Source organism: Vitis riparia, chromosome 18, assembly GCF_004353265.1.
Source record: "Vitis riparia cultivar Riparia Gloire de Montpellier isolate 1030 chromosome 18, EGFV_Vit.rip_1.0, whole genome shotgun sequence".
Classification (NCBI taxonomy): domain Eukaryota; kingdom Viridiplantae; phylum Streptophyta; class Magnoliopsida; order Vitales; family Vitaceae; genus Vitis; species Vitis riparia.
Window position 1 is genome coordinate 15943622 of NC_048448.1, and position 19147 is coordinate 15962768.

Below are 19147 nucleotides of genomic sequence, written 5' to 3' on the forward strand. Positions count from 1 at the left end.
CAACCTTTTCAAACATCTTTATGTTTTCTTTTTAAGCTAACCTTGAAATGAAAAAGCACCAATTCAGCTTTGAATTAATATCAATTGTGGAGTGAAAACCCATCCCAGTGAACGATCCTAGAGCCACTATGCTATGCTAGCTGAGGCTATCCTATTACATGGTGTAATAGGTTATAAATTTTTTTGATTACTCCCGTCTGAGGATCGGAATCAAGGTACACTAGCTGGGCACGAATCAAATGGCGCCATTGCCGGGGATCATTAAGAGGACATGAATCAGCTGATACACCAATTGGGAACGAATCACTTTTTAAAAGAAAAATTACAATAGATTATATAGAAAGGTTATTCACCCTTCCTTCTTACTTCCTAACTAAGAAATCGTATCATTGTTGGATTACAAGGAGAAAATAGGGATTTAAACAACAAATATCTGAAGAAAAAAATCTAAAAGAGTCGGTCGCAAATATTTGGGAGTACACAAGTGGATTTCGCAAGTTGAAACATGACTTGCAAAAATTTCGCAAGTTGAATTGTCCATTTCACAAGTTGAACTTTGATTTCGCAAGTTGATTTCGCAACTTGCAAAATTGTCTTTCAGCTTGGTGCTGTTATCTTCCAATGGCCATAACTTCTTCATTTTAGCTCCGATTTGCACACTGTTTAAAGCATTGGAATCCTAACTTCCCGATCTTCAAAACGACATATAGTATGTATAAAATAGACTCCATGGAGTGCTCTAAATGTGTCCTAAAGATGCTCACCTCTTGAATTTCTTTGTGTTAGATTCCTCTCTCTATTTTTCCTCCTTGTATTCTTGATTTGGCTTCGGCAAAGGACTACGAAGCTCCAAAGCTTGGATTCTACATGTAAATGAGCTTCCATTTGCTTTGCCATGGATTATACAGAGCTCTTCCTCAATCTTAGATTGCTTTGGTGATCAAAAAGCTATAAAAAACACCAAAACTTAACACAATTTGATTAGAAACGATTACAAGGGTCCTTAACATGTCAATTGAGTTAAAAGGTAATAAATACTACTCAAAAGTGTTTAAAAGAGTTAATTACAAACTATAAAATAACACTTTTTGAGTAGTAATCAATCGTTCCTATCATCGACAAGCCTGAGTTGTTCATAACATCTTGAACCTTAACCTCACATCCTTAAGTCATTCATGTCATCACAACCCTGAGTTGTTCATAACATTTAGTGTCATAGGCTCACGACCAAAAATATTCCATATCATCCTCAGCCTTGAGCTATTCAAAACATCTAGAGACCGTAGCTCATAGGATCCCAAGTCGTTCATATCATCTAAAACTCTAAGTTGTTCATAGCATCTAGAGCCCTGAGCTGACAACATTATAAGTTGTTCAAAGTAGGAAGAGCCTTAAGCTCACAACCTTGAGTCATTCATGTCATTCATAACCTTGACTGGTTCATAACATTTAAAGCCTTGGGCTCATGACAAAAAATCATTCATATCATCTATAATCTTAAGCTTTTCATAGCTTCTAAAGGCTTGAGCTCACAAAATTCTTAGTTGTTCATGTTGTCCACAACCTTAAGTTATTCATAGATTTTAGAGCCATGAGCTCAAGACACAGAGCAACTCATGTCATCCACAGGCCTAAGATGTTGATAGCATCTACAGTCCTAAGCTCAAGATTCAGAGTTGTTCATATCGACCATAAACATGAGTTATTCATAGCATTTAGTGTCATGAGCTCACGATCTTGAGTCATTCATGTCATCTACAGTCCTTATCTATTCATAAGATTTAAAGACTTTGGCTCATGACCATGAATCGTTCATATCATCCACAACCTTGAATTGTTCATGATTACTACCAAAAAGTGCTATTTTGTAGACCTAATTATAATGGTTTTAAGCACCTTTGTGTAGTAATCATATTCATTTAACCCAATTAATTCATTAAGGTCCTTAGTAATTGGTTTTAACCATTTTGTGGCAAGTTTACATGTTTTTATCAGCTTATGAATCAATTCAAGCATGCCAAATGATGGAGGAGCTAATTGGACAAGTTAAAGCAAGGGTTTTGGAAGTTTACAGGCTTGAATTTCAAGTGGAAACACGAGCACAAGCAAAGAGAATGCAAAGAGGAAAAACAAGCAAAGTGAAGAAAACAGAGGACAGCAGCTGCAGTCTTCTTTTGCACTTTTGGGGCACTTCCCGAAGTCAATTTTCTACATACTATATACCATTTCAAAGCTCAGGAAGTCAAGAATCCAACACTTCAAACCGTGTACAATTTGGATCTGAAATGAGGAAGATATGGCCTTCGGAAGACAACTGCATCAAACCTTGCGGGAATTTCGCAAGGTGAATTTCTCCTTGCGAAATTTCGCAAGGGGATTTTCCTCACGATGTGAAATTTTGCCATTTTGCAACATTGCGAAATTTTCGCAAGGAGAAATTCACCTTGCGAAAATGCCAAATCTCCTCTGTTTCTCCACGCACGCACCACCGACTTCTCAGATATTTTTAGCTTGATATTTTCTCATGTAAATTCCTTTTGTAACCTTGTATTCAGCCATCATAAGGCTTTATCTTGTAATTTTGCTATATATAGAGGTGCACAACACCTCTAAAAGGGGAGATTGGAATGGACGGATGGGGTGATCGATCCTCTGTACATTAGCTTAGAATAATATAAAGCTCTGTTTTTCTTCTTTTCTCTTTTCTTTCTCATTTTCTTAGTAGCCAAACAGCCTCTGAGGACTTTTCCTCAGAGGATGGTTGGCTAAAACCTTTAAGTTTCTCAAAGTATGGATGTTATGTGATGGCTTGGATGCAATCCCATGGAAATTTCTCGCACCCGGAAGGTAAGGTAGTCGTTTTTCATTAATGGTTCATTAATGTAAATTTTGGTTTTTATTTCCTTTGGACAACTTCCAACAGCCAATACTTGATAAGCTTTTGGATTTCTATCCATTAGTTATCTCCTACGAGCTATTGGAAGGGGAGGTTTTCAATTCCAAGTTTTGCATTAATCCGTTAGAACCAATTTCAATGGCCATTGAAAGGTGAGTTTATCACCTGGAATGACTTTGAGTTGCCAATATTTGGTAAGCTTTTGGCTTTAGACCATTAGTTATCTCTTACGAGCCATTCAAAGGAAGTCTAAGGTGAATAACCATTGATAAAATCCACTACCATCTGTTTTTCCATTTTAAAGGATTAAAACTTGATTTGCTAAATCCATACCGATTCGGGAAGCAAGCATCACCATAGTTGCAACCCCAACGCGAGGAGCCTATCCTGAGATTTCCAATTTGCATAAGAGCCAGAGCATAGCTATCCTATCTTTGAGAAACTTGTTTTTACACCCTTTCATTTTAGTCTTTAATGTTAGCTTAAGTTAGTTTAAATCTCTTTAAAACATTTTCATCTTCTTTTAAAGCTAACATCCATAAGAAAATCACCTATTTTCCTAATTTGAATATCACTTGTGTTTGTGAAAACCCTTCCCAGTGAACGATCCTAGAACCACTATGCTATAGTAGCTTGGCTACTTTAGTAATAGTATTTAAGGTATAAATTTTGTTGATACGCCTTTAAAGCTAAGCTACCATGAGTCGCATCAGTTCATAGCATCCAAAGCCCTTAGCTCACAACCCGGAGTAGCTCATGTCATCCACAAGCCTGAGTTGTTCATAGCATCTAGAAATGCGACCTCATGGCCCGGAGTTTTCATGTCATTCACAACCTTGAGTTGTTCATACCATCTAAAGCACTGAGCTCATAACCCAGAGTCTTTCATGTCAACCACTACCTTGAGTTGTTCATAGCATTTAGACCCTTAATCTCACGACTCGAAGTTGTTTATGTCATCCACAATCCTAAGCTATTCATAACATCTAGAGCATTGGGCTCACAACTAAGAATCATTCATATCATCCATAGCCATGAGTTGTTCATAGAACCTAGAGCCTATAACTCAAGACCCAAATTCGTTCATGTCAACCACAACCCTTAGCTGTTCATAGCATCTAGAGCCCTCAGCTCACAAGATCCCGAGTCGTTCATATCATACACAAAGTTGAGTTGTTCATAGCATGTAGTACCTTGAGCTCATGACTCGAAGTAGCTCATGTAGTATAGTACCTTGATTTATTCATAGAATGTTGAGCCTTGAGATCACAACCTAGAGTCGTTCATGTCAACCATAACTATTAGTTGTTCGTAGTTTCTAAAACACTGTGCTCATAAATCGTAGTCCTTGATGTCATCCATAGCTCTGAGCTCATGATGCAGGATCATTCATATCATTTACAACCCTGAGCTTTTCATAGCATGTAGAGGCTTGAGCTCATGAGTCGGACTTGATTATGTCAACCATCACCTTGAGCTGTTCATAGTTTGTAGAACATTGAGCTCACGATCCAGAGTCGTTCATGTTACCAACAACCCTAAGTTGTACATAGTATCTAGAATCATAAGCTCATGATCCAGAGACGTTCATGTCAACCAAAGCCCTAAGTTGCTCATAGCATCCAAATCCTTGAGCTCATGACCTAGAGTCGTTCATGTCATCTACAACCTTGAGTTGTTCATAGCATTTAAAGCCATGGATACACGACCAAGAATCTTTCATATCGTCCACACCACTGAGTTGTTCACAACATCTAGTGACCGAAGTTCACATGATCCATAATTTTTCATATCATCCATAACCTTGATGATTCGTTCCCAATTGGTGTCTCAGCTGATTCATGTCTAGCTGGTGCTCTTTGATTGAGAGAGTAATCAATAAAATTTATAACCTATATCACCATGCATTAGGATAGCTTTAGCTAATATAGCATAGTGGCACTAGGATCGTTTTCTGGGAAGGGTTTTCAACTCACAACTGATACCAATTCAAAGTTAAATTAGTGCTTTTTCATTTCATGGTTAGCTTAAGAAATAAAACACAAACTTTGGTTAAACAAGGTTTTGTTTCAAGCTAACTAAAAAGAAAGTAATGGAAATTACTTATGAAGAAAAAACATTCCTTGGAGGTTTGGGTTCACAGGGGAGGTTCCTTATGCAAAAACAGAGCTCCGGTCATTTGGTTCATTTCCTCGCATTAGAGAATTAACATATAGTCAATTCTCTAACCGGTGTTGTACAAATGTATCCTTTAAATGGATTTCAGCTCTAATTCCATCTCACTGATGCAACTTGCAATGGCTCGTGCCTCTCACTTAGCATTTGCCATTCAAGGTGATCTTTAACTTTGGACTTCCCTTCTCAAGCTCGTAAGAGATAACTAATGGATGTCTCCTTGGAGTCCAAAAGCTTACCAAGTGTTGACAATTCTAGAAAATCCTAACTTCAAGTCACTTCCCAAAAGCTCGTAAGAGGTAAACTAGTGAATCTCCATGTACGGAGAACACTTGCCTTACCAAGTGTTGGCTCAAGTGAATGGAAGGTGTTTTAAGTTAACTAAAAACATAGAAATCATTAAAGGATCACACTTTCTCTTCATTAATGGCTAAAACCACAAAGCTATAAATTATTGCACTTGGAACCTTTCCCGGCAACCTTAGCTCCAAGGAACTAAGAGTCTAGCCACTCATTCTCTGAGGAAACTTCCTCGGAGCTTGTTTGGCTAGTAAGAAAAAGAATGAGAAAACAAAATTATATAGGAAACACAGAGCAACTGCTCTGTAAAATATATTTCTTGCAAAATTGTACAAAGGATGCGTCTGAGAACAAGCTCTCTGTTCCTACATAATATGATATATATCGTATAAAGAAAATTACAAACTATATGTAAGAGGTTATTCACCCTTTGTTCTTACTTAAAGACTAAGGAATCCTATGATAGGTGGATTACAAGGAGAGTTTGGGGATTTAGACATCAAATATCTAAAGCAAAATATCTCAAAAAGTTGGTCGGAAATATCGGGAAGCTTCAGGAGAACACCGTGGCACTGTGCAAAATCCGGGTAATCTGAAATGTCGGCCGCGGATGCTCTCCGGGTGAGCGCTATCAGAGGATCCGAACATGTTTGACCGGGGAAGTTGAAATGCCTCCTCTCCCATCCAGTGTTAGGTGCCGGATGTGAAATATCCGATTAGAGGATCCGGACATGTCTGACCGGACAGAATTTCGGGAGTGAGATATCCGAGCGTCGCAAGGGGGACCATCTGCGTGTACAAAGTGTAGAGACCCCTCCCCCTGATGACACGAAGCGCGCATTGCTATCCGACGCAACTCCATCCGGATTCCCTCAGGAAGAAGCACACGACACTCGTGAACATCACACACCCGGAATATAGCATACCCTATCCGGATATATTGTCTGGATCATTGACTAAAGTGAGCAAGCCTTGCTACTTCATTCTGAAAGCCTGCCACAACCCATGTTTCACCGCTCTCCGATGGTGTGTCCGGACGCCCTATCCGGACATCTTTGCCATGGATTCCAAAGAACTCTCCTCAATCTCGGATTGTTTTGGTGATAAAAAAAAAAAGCTATCAAAACACCAAAACTTAACACAATTTGATTAGAATTGATTGCAAGGGTCCTTAATATGTTAATTGGGTTAAAAGGTGATAACTACTACTCAAAAGTATTTAAAAGAGTTAATTACAAGCTATCAAATAACACTTTTTGAGTAGTAATCACTTGAGCTATTTTAAGCATCCAAGGCCCTGAGTTAATGAGTCAGAGTAGCTCATGTTATCCACAGTCCTGAGCTCTTCATAGCATCTAAAGCCCTAGGCTCACAACCCAAATTCTTCATATCAACCACAACACTGAGCTTGAGCTCATGACCTAGAGTCATTCACATCATTCATAGCATCTAAAGGTATGAGCTCAAGGGATCCCGAGTCATTGATACCATCCACAACGTTGAGCTATTCATAGCATCCATAGCCCTGACCTAATAACCTAGAGTAGCTTATATCATCCACAACCCTAAACTGTTTGTAGCATCTAGAGCCCTGAGCTCACGACTCAAAGTCATTGATGTCAATCACAACCTTGAGTTGTTCATAGCATCCAAAGCCCTAAGCTCACGATGTAGAGTCATTCATGTGATCCACAACCCTGAGCTGATGACATAGAACCGGTCATATCATCTATAGTCCTAAAATGTTCTTAGCATCTAGAGGTTTGAGCTCATGGAATCCCGAGTCATTCATATCATCAACAACACTGAGTTGTTCATAGCATCAATAGCCTTAAGCTCACAACCTGGAGTAGCTCGTGTCATCCATAGTCCTTAGTTGTTCCTAAAATCTAGAGCCTTGAGCTCATGACCCGGATTCATTCATGTTAACCACAACCTTGACTTGTTCATAGTATCTAAATACCTAAGCTCATGACCCAGAGTCATTCATGTCATCCACAACCCTAAGTTGTCCATAGAATCTAGAACCTTAAGCTCATGACCTAGAGTTGTCCACATCAATAATAGCCCTGAGATGTTCACAACATTCAAATGCCTGAGCTCATGACCCAAATTCATTCATGTCATCCACAACCCTAAGTTGTTTATAACATTTAAAGCCATAGGTAGATGACCAAGAATCGTTCATATCATTCACACCCTTGAGCATTTCATAGCATCGAGATGCCCGAACTCATGGGATTCGTAGTCATTCATATCATCCACAACCCTGAGTTCTTGAAAACATCTAGAGTCCTAAGCTCATGACCAGGAGTCATTCATTTCGTGAACAACCCTAAGATATTCATAGCATTTAAAGTCATTGGCTCATGACCAAGAATCATTCACGTAATCCTCGACCTTGAGTTGTTCATAGTAACTAAAGACCTTAGGGCACGGGATATTGAGTCGTTCATATCATCCAAAACTCTGAGTTGTTCATAACATCTAGAACCCTGAGCATATGACTCGGAGTCCTTCATGTCAACCACAACCTTGAGTTGTTCGTAGCCTTTAGAACCTTGAGCTCATGACCCGAAGTCATTCATGTCATCCATAGCCCTGAGTTGTTCATTGCATTTAGGATCATAGGCTCATGACCAAGAATCATTTGTATCATCCTTAGCTTTATGTTGGTTGCAGCATTTAGATGCCTCAACTCATAGGATCCCGAGTTGTTCATATCATCCATAACTCTAAGTTGTTCATAACATTTAGAGCCTTGAGCTCATGACCCGAAGTCGTTCTTGTCAACCATAGCCCTGAGTTGTTCATAGTATATAGAACCCTAAGCTCATAACCCAGAGTCATTCATGTTGATCACTGCCTTGAGCTGTTCATAGCATATAAAGCCTTGAGCTCACGACCCAAATTTATTCATGTCATCCATAACCATGAGTTGTTCAAGGCATTTAGAGTCATGGCAACAAGACTAAGAATCGTTCATATAATCAACATCCCTGAGCTTTTCATAGCATCTAGAGGCTTGAGCTCATGGGAACCGTAGTGGTTCATATCATCTGCAACACTGGGTTGTTCATAGCACCCAGAGTCCTAAGCTCATGATCGAGATTCATTCATGTCATGCACAATCCTAAGTTATTCTTAACAGTTAGAGTCATAGGCTTACATCTAAGAATCGTTCATATCATTCTCAAACTTTAGTTATTCATAACATCTAGAGGTCTAAGATCACGGGATCCCAAGTCGTTCATATCATCCACAACTTTGAGTTTTTTATATCATCTAGTGCCTGGAGCACATAACTCGAAGTTCTTCATGTCAACTACAACCCTGAGTTGTTCATAGCATTTAAAGCCCTTATCTCATGACCTAGAGTCGTTCATATCATCCACAACCCTGAGTTGCTCATTACATTTAAACTCATAGGCTCATGACAAAAAATCGTTCATATCATTCTTATCCTTAAGTTGTTCATAGCATCTAGAGGCCTTAACTCATAGGATCCCGAGTTGTTCATATCATCTACAAATCTGAGTTGTTCATAACATCTAGAGCCATGAGCTCATGACCAAGAGTCATTCATGTCAACCATAACCTGAGTTGTTCATAGTATCTGGAGACCTGAGCTCACGACCTAGAGTTGTTCATGTCGACCACTACCCTTAAGTATTCATAGCATCTACAGTCCTCAGCTGATGACTTGAAGTTGTTTATGTCCACCATGACCTAGAGCTTTTCATAGCATCCAAAGCACTTAGCTCACAACTCAAATTTGTTCATGTCAACCACAATCCCAAGTTGTTCATAATATCTAGAGCTCTAAGCTCATAACCTAGAGTCATTCATGTCACCCACACCCTTAAGCTCATGACATAGAATCGTTCATATTATCCACAACTCTCAGTAATTCATAGTATCTAGGGTCCTGAGCTCACGAGATCTCAAATCATTCATATCATCCACAATGTTAAGCTATGCATAGCATCTAAAACCCTGAGATTATGACCCGTAGACGTTCAGGTCAACTATAGCTCCGAGTTGCTCATAGTATTTAAAGTCTTGAGCTCACAACCTATAGTTGTTCATGTCATCCATAGCCTTGAGTTGTTCATAGCATTTAGAGCCCTAAGCTCATGACTAGGAGTCGTTCATGTAAACCACAACCCTGAGGTGTTCATAGCATCTAGAGCCCTAAGCTCATGACCTAAAATCATTCATGTCCTCCACAACCTTGAGCTATTCATTGCATCTAGAGTCTTGAGCTCGTAACTCAAAGTCATTCATGTAAACCGTAGCTCTGAGTTGCTTATAGTATCTAAAGCCCTAACCTCACGACCCAGAGTTGTTCATGTCATCCATAGCCCTAAGTTATTCATAGCATTTAGAGCCTTAAGCTCACAACCGTGAGTCGTTCATGTAAACCACAACCCTGAGCTAGTCGTAGCATCTATAACACTAAGCTAACCACCCAGAATCCCTCATATCATCCATAACCTTGAGCTATTCATTGCATCTAGAGTCCTGAGCTCACAACTCTAAGTTGTTCATGTCAACCACAACCTTGAGTTATTCATAGCATCTAGAACCCTGTGCTCATGACCTAGAATTGTTCATGCCATCCATAGCCCTAAGTTGTTCATAACATTTAGACTCATAGGCTCATGACCAATAATCATTCATATCATTCTTAATCCTAAGTTGTTCATAGCATCTAGAGGCTTGAGCTCACAACCTAAATTCATTCATGCCATCCACAGCTCTGAGTTTTTCATGGCATCTAAAGCCCTAAGCTAACAATATGAAGTAATTCATGTCAACTATAGCCCTAAGTTGTTCATAGCATTTAGACTCATAGGTTCATGACCAAGAATGGTTCATATCAATCTCATCCCTTAGTTGTTCATAACATCTAGAGGCCTAAGCTTATAAGATCTTGAGTCATTAATATCACCCACAACTCTCAATTGTTCATAACATCTAGAGCCCTGAGCTTATGACTCGAAGTCGTTCATGTCAACCACCACCATGAGTTTTCATAGTTTTTGAAGCCCTAAGGTCACGACTCGGAGTTCTTCATCTCAACCACAACCTTGAGTTGTTCATACCATCTAGAGCTTTGAGCTCATGACCCAGAGTCATTCATGTCCTTCACACTCGAGAGCTTTTCATAGCATCTAGAGTCCTAAGCTCATGACTCGGAATTGTTCATTTCAACAACGACCCTGAGCTATGCATAACATATAATGGCCTGAGCTAATGAGTTAGAGTTATTCATGTCATCCACAGCTCTGAGCTATTCATAGCATTTAGACTCATAGACTCATGACAATGAATTTTTCGTATCATCCTTAGCCTTGAGCTGCTCATAGCATCTAGAGGCTTGAGCTCATAGGATCTCTAAGCATTTATATCATCCATAACTTTAAGCTATTCATAGCATCTAGAGCCTTAAGCTCACAACCCATATTTGTTCTTGTCAATCACAATCTTGAGTTGTGCATGGTATCTAGAGCCCTAACCTTACGACCTGGAGTCATTCATGTTAATAATTACCTTAAGTTATTCATAGTATTTAGAGCCTTGAGCTCATGACCCGACGTCATTTATGTCTTTCATAGCCTAGAGCTTTTCATTGCATCTAGAGCCTTGAGCTCATGACCCAAAGTCGTTCATGTCAACCATAACCCTGTGTTGTTCATAGAATCTAGAGCCTTGAGTCCATGACCTAGAGTTATTCATGTCATCCATATCCCTTAGCTCATGATGTGGAATCTTTCATCTAATCCACAACCTTGAGCTATACATGACATCTAGAGGCTTGAGCTTAAGGGATCTCAAGTTGTTCATATCATCCATAATGTTGAGTTGTTGATAAAATCCATAGCCTTGAACTCACGAGTTGGAGTAGCCCATATCTACCATAACCCTGTGCTATTCATAACATTGAGAGCCTTGAACTCATGACTCAGAGTCATTCATGCAAACTACAACTCTGAGCTGTTCATAGCATCTAAAGCCCTGAGCCTATGACCCGGAGTTGTTAATGTCATCCACAACTCTGAGTTTTTAATAGCATCTAAAGCCCTGACCTCATGACTTGGAGTCTTTAAATTCATCCATAACCCTTAGTTGTTCATAGAATTTGGACTCATAGGCTCATGACCAAGAATCAATGATATGATCCTCAACCGTGAACTATTCATAGCATCTAAAGGCCTAAGATCACGGGATACTGAGTCGTTCATATCATCCACAACTATGAGCTATTCATAGCATCTAGAGTCTTGAGCTTATGACCCAAAGTTGTTCATGTTAGCCATAATTCTGAGCTCACGACCCAAAGTCCTTCATGTCATCCATTGTCATGAGCCTTTCATAGCATCTAGTGTCTTAAGCTTAAAACAAGGAATTATTTATGTCCACCAAAGCCTTAAGCTGTTCATAGGATCTAGAGCCCTCAGCACATGACTCGGAGTCATTCACGTCATCCATGTCATCCATGACCCTCAAATATTCATAGCATCTAAAGGCCTAAGCTGACAGGCTGAAGTAATTCATGTCATCCATAACCCTGTGCTATTCATAGCATCTAGACCCTTTAGCTCATGACCTGGAGTTGGTCATGTAAATCACTACCCTGAGTTCTTCATAGCATCTAAAGCCCTAAGCTCATGACCTAGAGTTGTTCAAGTCTTCCATGACCTAGAGTTGTTCAAGTCTTCCATGACCTAGAGTTGTTCATGTCATCCACATCTCTCAACTATTCATGGCATTTAGAGCCATGGGCTCACAACCATAAATCGTTCTTATCATTCACACCCTCTAGCTATTTATAACATCTAAAGGCCTAAGTCGACGAGATCCCAAGATGTTCTAATCATCCAAAACCCTAAGCTTTTCATAGCATCTAGAGCCTTATGCTAATGACGAGAATAACTTATGTCATCCAGAGTCGTGGGCTATTCATAGCATATAAAGCCCTAAGCTCATGACCCGGAGAAGTTGCTCTCAACCATAGCCTTGAGCTGTTCATAGCATCTAGAGCCTTGAGATCATGACCCTAAGTCTTTCATGTCAGCCATAACCTTGAGTTGTTCATAGCATCTAGAGCCTTTCATAACCCTAAGTTGATCATATCATACACAACCCTGAGCTATTCATAGCATTTTGAATCCTAATCTCATGACCCGGTATCGTTCATGCTGAACCATAACCATGAGCTATTTATAGCTTCTAGAGTCCTCAACTCATGACCTAGAGTTGTTCATGTCATCCGTAGCCTTGAGCCGTTCCTAACATCTACACCCTTGAGCTCATGAATCAGAGCCATTGATGTAAAGCAGAACCCTAAATTGTTCGAAACATCTTCATTCATGTTATCCACAACCCTTAGCTATTCGTACCATCTCGAGCCCTGAGCTCACGACCTAAATTGTTCGTTTCATTCACAACCCTAAACCATTCATAGCATCTAGAGCCTCGAGTTCATGACCTAGAATCATTCATATCATCCCCAGCCTTAAGTTGTTCATAGAATCTAGAGGCCTATGCTCACAGGATCTCGAGATGTTCTTATCATTCACAACCCTGTATAGTTCAAAGCATCCATAGCCTTGAGTAGACAACCTAGAGTCATTCATGTCATCCACAAACCTGAGTTATTCATAACATCAAAAGCCTTGAGCTCAGGACACGAAGTCATTCATGCCAACCACAACCCTGAGCCATTCATAACATCTAGAGTTTTGAGCTCACAACCCAAAGTCATTCATGTCATCCACAACCTTGAGATATTCATATCTGATTACTACCCAAAAGTGTCATTTTACACCTTTAAGTCATTATGTTTTAAGCACTTTTGTGTAGTAATTCTTCACCTTTATTCCAATTGGCATGTTAAGGACCTAGCAATGACTTCTAATCATATTTGTGGCTAGTTTTAGTGTTTTGACATCTTTTTGGATCATTAAGACAAGCCAACCAAAGAAGAAAAGCAAAGAGAAGCAGAGAAAATCAAAAGAGAAGCAAGGAGGAAATCTGAGGACAGCAGCTTCAGTGTTCTTTGGCACTTTTGGAGCACTTCCCGAAATTCATTTTTTCCATGCTATATACCGTTTCAAAGATCAAGAAGTCAAGAATCCAACGCTTCAAACCGTGCACGATTTGGAGCTGAAACAAGGAAGTTATGACCTTCGGAAGAAAACTGCTTCAGGTGTGCGAAAATTTCGCACACCTCCTGAATGGTGTGCGAATTTCGCACACCTGTGCGAAATCTCCTCTGTTTTTTGCCGACTCCACTTTAGATATTTTCTTAAGTTTCTTTTGATGTAATTTCCTTTCTTCTCCTTGTAGCAAGCCAATGAAAAGCTTTGCTTTTGTAAAAACTATATAAGGGGTGGAAATCACCTCTTGAAGACATGTAACACGAGTGTTAAGCTGAACACTTAGCAATATACAGAGCACTCTTATTTTCTATTTTCTCGTTACTATTTTCTCTTTCTTGGAAGCCAAACAACCTCTGAGGATGTTTTCTCAGAGGATGAGAGGCTAAACTCTTGGTTTCTTGGAGTGAAGGAAGCTAGGTGAAAAGTCCAGATGAAAAGTTGGAAAATGCTCGTGCATTAAATTCAGGTAGTTGAAGTTCATAAATGGCTTTTTAATCCAAAGTTTTGCTTTAAATCCCTTAGAATCACTTTGAATGGCCAATACATGGTAAGCTTCAGGTCTTTATGGATGCTTATTGCTAGATCCATATTAGTCCATTAGTTATCATGTACGAGCCATTGGAAAGTGGTTCAAGGAGAAGACCTATATAGTGTCTAAAGCCATTAATGGACCTTGACTACCATTTCTATTGATTTTTATGGATTAAATCTTCATTGTTAAACCGACACCGGTTCGGGAAATAACTATAGGTTAAATCCCCAATGCGAGGAGAAAAATCCGGAATTTTCCACTTTGTATTCTAAACTTGATCCTAGCAATCCTTAGCTCCGAGAATCTTTCTTTCTTCCATTTTTAATTAGTTTATGTTAATTTAGGTTCAAATACTTTCAAAACAAATTTTATTTTCTTTTTAAGCTTTAAGTTTTTGATAAAGGAAATCATTAAATTTAATTTCTAATCATGAGTATATCACTGGTAGAATGAAAACCCATCCCAGAGTTCGACCCTAGAGCCACTATACTATAGTAGCTTTGCTACACTAGTATGAGGTCATAGGTTTTATAAATGTTTTTGATTAAATGACCCGACTGGGTATTTTCGCGAATCAATATCCTTTAGGGCTATGGGCTCATGACCAAAAATCATTCATATCATTTATAAGCCTAAGCTGGTCATAGCATCTAGAGGCCTGAGATCACTGAATGTTGAGTCGTTCATATGATCGACAACCCTAAGCTGATCATAGAATCTAGAGCCCTAAGCTCATGACATAGTGTAGCTCATGTCATCCATAACCTTAAGTTATTCATAGTATCTAGAGCCTTGAGCTCACAATTTAGAGTGATTCATGTCATCCATAACCCTAAGCTGCTCATAGTATCTAGAGTCTTCACCTCACGACCATAGTCGTTCATGCCAATCTTATCCTTAAGTTGTTGATAGCATCTCAAGCCCTTAGCTCATGACCTGATGTCATTCATATCATCCATAGCCCTGAGCTCTTCATAAGATCTATAGCTCTAAGCTTAGGACCCGAAGTTGTTCCTGTTATCCATAACCCTTAGTTATTCATACCATCTCGAGTGCTTAGCTCATGACCCGTATTCGTTCATTTCATTCACAACCCTGAATTGTTCATAACATTTAGAGCCTTGAGTTCATGACCCAAAATTGTTCATATCATCTATATCCTTGAGTTCACGACCTAAAATCGTGCATATCATCCACCACCATGGGCTATACATATTATCTAGAGACCTGAGCTCATGCCTTAGCAAAGTTCATGTCATTGACAACCCTAAGTTGTTCATAGCTTCTACAACCCCGAGCTCATGACCCAAAGATGTTCATGTGAACCATAAACCTAAGCTATTCATAGTATTTAGAGCCCTACGCTCATGACCCAAAGTCGTTCATATCATCCACAACCCTCAGTTGTTCATAAAATCTAGAGCCCTAAACCCACGACCCCTAGTCGTTAATGTCAACCATAACCCTGAGTTGTTCATAGCATCTACGGCACTGAGCTCATAACATTGAGTCATTCATGTTAGCTACAACCCTAAATTATTCATAACATTTTGAGCTTTGGGCTCAGGACCAAGAATCATTCATATGATTCATAGCCTTGATTCGTTCATATGATCTAGAGGCCTGAACTCATAAGATCGTGAGAATCCCTATGCGCATATCAAGGAATTTGAGGAGGTTTGTAATACTTTCCAAGAAGGAGGAGCTTCAATCGACTTGATCAGGCTTAAGCTATTTCCTTTCACCTTAAAGGATAAGGCCAAGGTATGGCTTAATTCTTTAAGGCCAAGGAGTATCCAAACTTGGATTGATTTGCAAGCTGAATATCTCAAGAAATCTAATCACATATTGTGCCACTCCTACCTACTTTCCAGGGGATGGAAAGTGAGAATCCCTACGCGCATATCAAGGAATTTAAGGAGGTTTGTAATACTTTCCAAGAAGGAGGAGCTTCAATCGACTTGATCAGGCTCAAGCTATTTCCTTTCACCTTAAGGGATAAGGCCAAGGTATGGCTTAATTCTTTAAGGCCAAGGAGTATCCGAACTTGGATTGATTTGCAAGCTGAATATCTCAAGAAATTTTTCCCGACTCATAGGACCAATGGCTTGAAAAGGAAAATTTCAAACCTCTCAGCTAAAGAGAATGAGAAATTCTATGAGTGTTGGGAGAGATACATGGAAGCTATTAATGCTTGTCCTCACCATGGCTTTGATACATGGCTATTGGTGAGCTATTTTTATGACTGTATGCCTTCCTCAATGAAGCAATTCTTAGAAACGATGTGCGGAGGAGACTTCATGAATAAGAATCCAGAGGAAGCCATGGATTTCTTGAGTTATGTGGCTGAAGTTTCAAGAGGATGGGATGAGCTAAATGCCAGAGAAGTGGGAAGAATGAAGTCTCAACCTAATGCTCTTAATGCTAAGGCTATGATGTATACTATGAATGAAGACATCGATATGAAAGCAAAAGTTGGGCAAGAAGATTGGAGGAGCTAGAAATGAAGAAGATATGAGAAGTGCAGGCCATTTCTGAAACACCAGTGCAAGCTATGCCATGTTCCATTTGTCAATATTTTGAGCACTTGGTGGAGGAGTGTCCTGCGATTCCAATTGTGAGAGAAATGTTTGGGGATCAAGCAAATGTTATTGGACAATTTAAGCCCAATAACAATGCTTTATATGGCAACACTTACAATTCAAATTGGAAGAACCATCCAAATTTCTCTTGGAAGCCAAGGGCACCTTAATACACGCAATCTGGCCAAGCACCTCCGTAAGCCTCGAATCTGGAACAAGTAATTGTGAATCTTAGCAAGGTCATTGTGGAGGAGATTTCATGAGTAAGAATCCGGAGGAAGCCATGGATTTTTTGAATTATGTTACTGAAGTCTCAAGAGGATGGGATGAACCGAATAAGGGAAAAGTGAGAAAGCTGAAGTCTCAACCAAATACCCTTAATGCTAAGGCTGGGATGTATACCTTGAATGAAGATATTGACATGAAAGCAAAAGTTACAGCTATGGCAAGAAGATTGGAGGAGCTAGAACTGAAAAAGATATGTGAAATGCAAGTCGTTTCTAAAACACCAGTGCAAGTTATGCCTTGTTCTATTTGTCAATCTTATAAGCACTTGGTGGAGGAGTGTCCTACAATTCTAGCTATTAAAGAAAATTTTGGAGATCAAGCGAATGTTAATAGACAATTCAAGCCCAACAACAATGCTTCATATGGAAATATCTACAATTCAAATTAGAGGAACCATCCAAATTTCTCTTGGAAGCCAAGAGCACTTTAGTACACGCAACCAGGCTAAGCATCTCAACAAGCTTTAAATCTTGAGCAAGCAATAGTGAATCTAAGCAAGGTCGTGGGAGATTTTGTTGGAGATAAGAAATCCATCAATGCTCAACTTAGTCAAAGAATTAACAGTGTAGAGAATACATTGAATAAAAGAATGGATGGAATGAAAAATGATCTATCTCAGAAGATAGATCATCTCTAATATTCAATCTCAAGGCTCACCAACCTTAACACAGTGCAAGAGAAGGGGATATTTCCTTCTCAACCTCACCAAAACCCCAAAGGTATCCATGAAGTGGAAGCTCATGAGAGAGAATCTTCACAGGTGAGGGACGTCAAAGCCTTGCTCACTCTAAGGAGTGGTAAAGAGGTTGAGCTGCCAACACCTAAGCCATGTGATGAAAAAGAGGGTGAAGAAGAAGAGACAGAGAAGAGGGAGGAAATCAAAGAAAAGAAGAAAGGGAAAAGTGTAAGGAAAGAGGATCATGATTCAACAATGAATGAAAATCAGGAGAAAATAGTTATCAAAGGAGATGTGATGAAGAAACACATACCTCCACCTTGTCCTCAAGATTTCCATGGGAAAAAGGGAATCAGAAATGCATCAGAAATTCTTGAAGTATTGAGACAGGTGAAGGTTAAGATCCCATTGCTAGACATGATCAACAAGTGCCGACTTATGCAAAATTCCTGAAGGACTTGTGCACTATCAAAAGAGGGTTGAATGTGAATAAGAAAGCCTTCTTGACTAAGCAAGTAAGCGCCATCATACAGTGCAAGTCTCCGGTGAAGTACAAAGATCCGGGTTGCCCTACCATCTCAGTGATGATTGGAGGAACTATAGTGGAGAAAGCTTTGTTGGACTTGGGGGAAAGTGTGAATTTGCTACCATACTTTGTCTACAAGCCAATTGGGACTTGGTGAATTGAAGCCAACATCAATCACTCTATCTCTAGCAGATAGATCAGTGAAAATTCCAAGAGGGATAATTGAAGATGTTTTAGTTCAAGTTGACAATTTCTACTATCTAGTGGATTTTGTTGTTCTTGATACAGACCCAATTGTCAAGGAAACTAATTATGTTCCTATCATTCTTGGAAGACCATTCCTAGCTACATCAAACGCAATCATAAATTGTAGGAATGGACTCATGCAACTCTCGTTTGGCAACATGACATTGGAGCTAAATATCTTCTATATGTCCAAGAGGCCAATCAATCCAGAAGAAGAAGAAGGTCCAGAAAAAGTGTGCATTATTGACACTTTAGTGGAGGAGCATTGTAATAAGAAAATACAAGAGAACTTGAATGAAAGTCTTGGGGATCTTGATGAAGGGTTGCCTAAACCCTCAGATTTGCTTGCTACTCTACCAGGTTGGAGAAGGATAGAAGAAATCCTACCTTTGTTCAATAAAGAGGAAGCACAAGAAGCTGTTAAAGAGGAGCCCCCAAAGCTTAATCTAAAGCCCCTACCCATGGAGTTGAAGTATGCACACCTAGAAGAGAATAAGAAGTGCCCTATTGTTATATCTTCATCTCTTACTACTCCTTAGGAGGAGTGTTTGGTTGAAGTTCTCAGGAGATGTAAGAAAGCGATAAGATGGCAAATATCTGACTTGAAAGGCATTAGTCCTTTAGTCTATACACGTCATATATACATGGAAGAAGAAGCTAAGTCAATTCGTCAACCTCAAAGAAGATTGAATCCTCGTATGCAAGATGTGGTGCAAGTTGAGGTTCTTAAGCTACTTTAAGCCTGTATTATCTACCCC